Genomic DNA, 6,755 nt, shown 5'->3' with positions numbered 1-6,755 from the left:
CCTCTAGACCTGGGCCTGGATTCGAGGATAGAAATGTTTTCCAAAATCGGGGTGACAAAATGTAACCGTATTTAGGGAGGCAGACGCCAAAGGCAAGTGCATCCGCTTTCAACTGGGGTAAGTCCATTTTCGATGAACAGGGAGAAAACTTACTGGAATCTAATTACTATATTTAAATTCAGCAGGGTGGCAGTGTCAATCTCATACTAGGCTGGAAGTTTTGCAGTGGAACAAGGCTCCCCGGCTGTGCAGGTATTTACAGTTTATACAGGCCACACCAAATTAGACAAAGACATGCAAGCTGGAAGTTCACACATTAAAGCCAAAGTGGCAGGGGAATTTTGCTGTCTTTTTCATTTTTTCTTTTTTCTGTTTGCCATTTAAATGAAATAACAAAGAAGTAAATATGGTACAAAAACAGGGAAGCAAATTACAACTAGGGTTTCCTCCAAAGCATTTTATTTATTTGAACGTAAATGTTCAATAATTTAATATGTTACATATACGTCCCTCTTTCCAGCACATTATCTATGAAGCTAGATGTAGGGTTTCTCAACCTCCTGTTTTGGGCAGATAATTTTCCAATGGGGATGGGGGTGAACCTGTCCAGTGTACTATAGGCTGTTCAGCATCACTGTTGGCCTCTATCCATCCACTAGTTACCAGTAACACACACACATATCACCACCACCAACAATAACACCAGTTGTGATGACAAAAATGTCTCCAGACATTGTCAAATGTCCCCTGGGAGGTAAAAATCACTCCAGGTTGAAAACTACTGGGCTATAATTTTTTTTAACTGTCGTGAGTAAGTCTCTAAGTTTTTCCCTATTAAATTAAATGAGCACTTACAATTTTATGCTCAAAACCTGTACTGAGTGTACTTGTTAGTGTATCTGTGTAGTTATTTCGTTTAGCATTCAGTTTTTATCCCTGTGATCTTCCAGGCATGTAAACTCACCTCAAAATTAGTAAATATATGTTCCTATTGTGTTTGCATGATAAACCTCTGGATGTTATCTTCTTTCTATCTTCTCTTTTTTCAGTTTTTCAAAAAGAGACATAAAATTTAATGTCTTCGGTGCTACTGGCTAAATTTTCATGATGGAGAAAACAAGCCTTTCAAAGGTGTGATTAGAATATAGATCATAGGTTATCATAGAAACAGGAGGCAAAAGCTTACACCAGTGAGACTGTGGGTCCCATCAATTTTGTCTTCCATCAGATTTATTTGTTTACTTAAAAGATTTTTAAAGGAATTCTTCTTTAATAAAATAATGTAACTGGCTGATAGTGCTATTAACCTTAAGAATGGAAGCTTTTCCAGAATTTATAGACATACATCAAATGGTACCCAAAATGTTATATCCAAATACATTACTACATAAAATCCAATTTGATTATGTTTTTAGTCTCCTTTTTAGTTGTTCATCTAACGTCTTACATTTTTAAGATGCATTCTTTTGAAAGTTTTTTTTTTTTTTAACACACACTTAGGAAATTAATGAATAAGCATTTAAAGCTCTGGAGTTGAGAAAATTTTTAACATTAACTACTGTGGATGTCACTAGCTGTTTAGATTATAGACGAATGAACTTGGGGGTAGATGTTAAAGGTGCAATTTATGACAAATGTAATTACCTTTCAACATTATACTCCTGAAAATAAAGATTGCTTTATACTCCTAAAGGAATGAATAATTTTTTAATAAATAAAGCTAGACCTCCTGGGTTGTAAAATGAATTCCACTGTCATTTTCAATTGCCTACATATTTTGCTTCAGTGAGGCATAACCTGCATTATGGAAATATTAATCAAAAAGATAAATGAAAAAAAAGATAAATGATTCAGTGACTACTGATTTTTGCTAAATGATTTGCTGTAGAATTGCTTGCAATGTAATGGACTCATTGCCACCTAAATTAGTAGGTTTACAAAAACATCAATATGTGTTCAGCTTTTCAAATTGTATCTATTGTCAGTTGAGACATATATAATAGATTATTATATAGACCTCATCTCACCTCCAAACCTCACCCACATCTCCACTCTCGGTACCTCTCATATCACCCACCAAGGCTAAGCATCTTCCCAGTTCCCCATCCTTTCCTCCTAAACAGTAAAAAGAGAATTACGATCCCAAATAAAACATGTAGACCAACATGGGTGAAGCAAAGGCATGGTGACAGTAGTGTCACCCCAGTATTGCCCTAGCTACCTTTGCTTGACATCTTTTTGACTAGCACCTTTCAAGGCCACTGCATTAACGCAGACCCGCAGAGACCCATGTAGAGAATTTGATCAATTCACCTCGACAGCTAAGTATTGGGTGAAGGACTGAACTGCTATCATTCGTTCACAAGATCTCTTCTACAGATTGCAAGCTAAAGGCCAGACAGCCAATATGACATATGGAAGCAGATAGGTTTTCTTTCTTAAATATGTTAATAATTTTTAATCAAAGGAAAATGATTAAATCTGTATATTTACCTCATCTTTCTCCTTTTCTACCCTCCCCCTGGTGTTACAACCTCACCCTTCCCATAGCCAAGTGAAAGGACTTTGTTTCCATCAGTGGTTCTCAAGCAGGGGCTCTTCTGCGTCCCAGAGGACATGTGACAATATCTCCAGGCTTTGGGGGAAAAGACTGTAAGGGGAGACATGCTACTGGCATCTAATGAATAAAGATCAGTGTTGCTTCTAAACATCCTACAATGTACACAGAGCAGCCCCATAACAGGCAATTATCCATCCCAAAATGTCAATAACGGTGAGTTGAGAAACCTTGGTTTAAAACTTGATTTTTCTGAAGAGCACATGCTGCCTGGGGAACCACCTCTTGCTGTGGTTTCAGGGTATCAGTAGCAGGCAGCAGGTCTGGAGATGCAAAGATGTAACAGATTTTCCTTCTAGCAGGGGCTGCATTGTGCCCCGAGCCCTTCATTGCCACCTTCTTTGGCTAGAACGTAGATCTAGGCGGTGGCTTCCAGAGCAATGACAAAGGTTACCATCCGGGATTATGAATTCCACTCTGTTACTATACGCTGAGTAACTGGAAGAAAACAGCTTACCTGGTCCCCTTTTTCACACTCCTCTTTATGTCCTGTAAGAGGATAGTTGGAAACCGGAGCCAACGTGTGCTTACCACGAAGCATTGGACTTGAAATGCAAGGAGCAACCTGGCCTTGGTACCACATTGGGAACATTTTTGCCCAAGATAAAAGGTGGATAAAAAATAATCTTATCCTCCACCTGAATAGTTCTCATTCCCAACTCCTCCCTTTCATAGACCAGAATTTCCCCACCTATCCTTTCAATTCCAAAGCACTGTTTCTACTCACCAGCATTTTCTGTTAAGGAAATACATACAACTAGACATGGAAAACAAACGTATGGTTACCAAAGGGGAAAAGGGGGAAGGGATAAATTAGGAGGTTGGGGTTAACAGATACACACTACTATATATAAAACAGATAAACAACAAGGACCTACTGTAGAGCACAGGGAATTATACTCAATATTTTGTAATAACCTATACAGGAAAAGACTGAAAAAGAATATATATATATATGTATATATACGTATGTGTGTGCATGTGTGTGTGTGTGTGACTGAATCACTGTGCTGTATACTTGAAACTAACACAGTATTGTATATCAACTATACTTCAGTATAAATAAATAAATAAATAAAAGAAAATACAAAAAACCAGTGATCAAAGGGTGTTTGCCTCACTAACCAGGGAGGGCTTTTTTTTCAGGCAGTGCTTACCTGTTTCTACAGACACAGGGCAGAGGGTTAGAACAGGGAGACCTTCATCTTGGGAGAATAGTCCTTAATTCTTTGGCTTCCCTTCCCCCATAATCACCAGTTAAACCCTTCAAGTAACAAGTGACTTTCCAATGGCATGTAGAATGTTGTAGAACACTTTTTCACATGGCTTCCTTTTTGAGTAAATGAGACTGCAGGGGTTCCAACGTTAAATATGTGAACCTTAGGTCTAGCCCCATTTCTTGTTACCACCTGCTTCTCTCTCAGATCAGCCCCTACTGGTAATGAAAATATTTTTACTTTAACTCTAATGCAAGAAATGGTACCCAAAATCAATTGGTAATTGCAAAAGCACATTGCCAAACAGAATGCAGAGGATGCACTTTTTGCTGTAAATTAATAAAACGATGCTGCTTTGCCTACTTCTCCAAGTGCAAATATTGTCAAATTCCAACATCTCCCTAACTCTGCTCTTTGGATACACTCCCTAAGACTCCTGAACAGATGCCCTAACCCTCTTGCTTCTCAAGCCCAGGAATCTCCTACTCAGCTAAGTTCAACTCAATGTCAGAAAGAATGATTTCTCCCCAAACAAAAAAAAAAAAATGAAATAGTGAGAAACGAGACAGCCAGACTTAAAATGTAGTAAGGAAAGAGCTGGCATAAATAGTTGAGGATATCCAGAAACAAACCAACCAACCACGAAAAGAGTTATTGTGTCAGTAGTTTTAAGGGCACCCAAAAGCCATCTGTGAAAATGAATGATGGGCCAGGGTATTGGACACAACCAGAAAATCATGGTTCCCGTCTTAAAACATCAGCATTTCTGGAGGACATGGGACAAAAAAGAAAATCAATCTCATTGTAGTAATTAAAATATTCATCTGATCAAAATCAAACACAAGGAAAGATGTCAAAAACAACTTCTTAGGTGCCTAAAGGAAGTTTCTGCACAATATAGAGAGTATTATTGTCCCTATATTATGCTATAAATAAATATCAATACATGGGAAGCATCTGCAGGATTTTAGCCCAAACTGTTAATCGTAGCTCTCGCTGGGAATTGGTGTCATTTCAGAGGTGGGACGGAGGGTTGCTCAGCTTTCTAGTACTGTGTTCTATGTTGAATGAATGTTTCTGCAATGAACGCTCATTACTTTGAGAATCAGAATATATAATTTTGTACGTTGCTCAGGAGACCTAGGCTGAGAAATCACTACTTGGAAACTGCTTTCTCATCAGCTTTCCTGACACTCTGTCTTTTAACACCGTACTTCTGCTTCTTGCATCTCTCTGCTTCTTCACCTCTGAACGAGTAGCTCAGTTTGGATGAAGAATGTGGCCACAGCCCTGTCACTCCCCTTTTGGCTGTGGGCCTGGGTCTCTGGGATACCCTAATCCAGTCCACTTCTAATGCAGAAGACTGCCTCCCATCCCCAGCTTCTCAGGTGATTGCAGGAACAAGAAGGTTTTAGTCTACAGTCAGCCCTGCTACTCCATCCTCGTATTGACTTAATTTTTGCATTGATGGACTCATAATCAACACAAAGTTCTGTTTTCTATGTAGCATTGCTCTTCACGTTTTCCTCAGTATATCAGCGAACTTCTAGTACACAGCATTGCTGCTGAATCAAACATCACTTAAGCATTTTACCTTCTATTGAAGATCAATTATCTCCTTTCTTTCTTTTTACTCCTAATAATGCTGCTGTGACAGCTTTGAACACATAGTCCTCATCTTATAAAATATTTCCTCAGTTTCAGCTTCTGGAAATGGGACCCATAAATCAACGCTATGCTGATTTTTCTGACTTTTTCTCTCCAATAAGATTAAACAAATTTGGTGCAACCAAAAGAACCTAAGAGAACCCGTCCCCCCAGAGATTCAATGCCAAAACTTTTTACAACTTTTCATAGGTGCAAAATGGTTTTAAGCTGCACATATCAATATTTAATTACTGACAAGATTAGACTCTGTTTTTCCAGTGTTGATTCACTGCTTACATTTCGTTCGGTGTAACAGTCTCCTATGAAAATGTTACTATCAATTCTATGGATAAAAGTCTTCCAACTGTTCATCCTTTTAATCATTGTTCAATGGGAAAATTGATTCCATTTTTATAGAGCCATTCTCTTTGACATCTGTTGAAATCCACTGGAGTATGACTAGGGGAGATTGTCCATCTCAGTGGTTGACAGGGTTGGCTTTTAGATGATAATGGTATCAAATCCTAACTTTGCCTTCACTTTCTAGCTTTATGAGTTTGAACACAATCCTTCCTGTCTTTTAGCCTTAGTCTTCTCATCTGAAAAATGGGAAAATTACCAGCTTCATTGGGTTGTTCTGAAAATCATATAAGAAAATGGATTTAAAGCCCTTAGCCAACTCATAAAACACACTCACAAAATGTGTCCTAAAGAAGCTAATTTTACAGCACCACCAACAGGACCATCAAGGAAGGGATAAAATAACAAGAGTTAAGTACTGAATCAGGGAAGATGGGAGGGCTCAGATAGCTATAACGGAAAACCTGAAGTATGTCGTTATGTTTCCATAAAGAATTTAGCTCTAAGCTTCCTGGAAGCCAAGAGAAAAAAATCAAAATGTTATAAGCTATTAATTTTTCTAAAACGGGAAAACATTTCAAGTGTGTCAGAAGGGACAACTCTTCCTAGCAATCAACTTTAAGAAGAATGTATCACTCTATCCCTTTCTGTAAAAGATGCTGAATTTGGGCTTCCCTGGTGGTGCAGCGGTTGAGAGTCCGCCTGCCGATGCAGGGCACACGGGTTCGTGCCCCGGTCGGGGAAGATCCCACATGCTGCGGAGCGGCCATGGCCGCTGAGCCTGCGCGTCCGGAGCCTGTGCTCCGCAATGGGAGAGGCCACAACAGTGAGAGGCCCGCGTACCAAAAAAAAAAAAAAAAAAAAAAAAAGATGCTGAATTTCACAAAGGACAACTTTTCGATAATGACTTTTAC

The sequence above is a fragment of the Tursiops truncatus genome, chromosome 3, assembly GCF_011762595.2.
Source record: "Tursiops truncatus isolate mTurTru1 chromosome 3, mTurTru1.mat.Y, whole genome shotgun sequence".
Taxonomy (NCBI): domain Eukaryota; kingdom Metazoa; phylum Chordata; class Mammalia; order Artiodactyla; family Delphinidae; genus Tursiops; species Tursiops truncatus.
The sequence above is the reverse complement of the archived record's forward strand: the minus strand, read 5'-3'. Positions refer to the sequence as shown.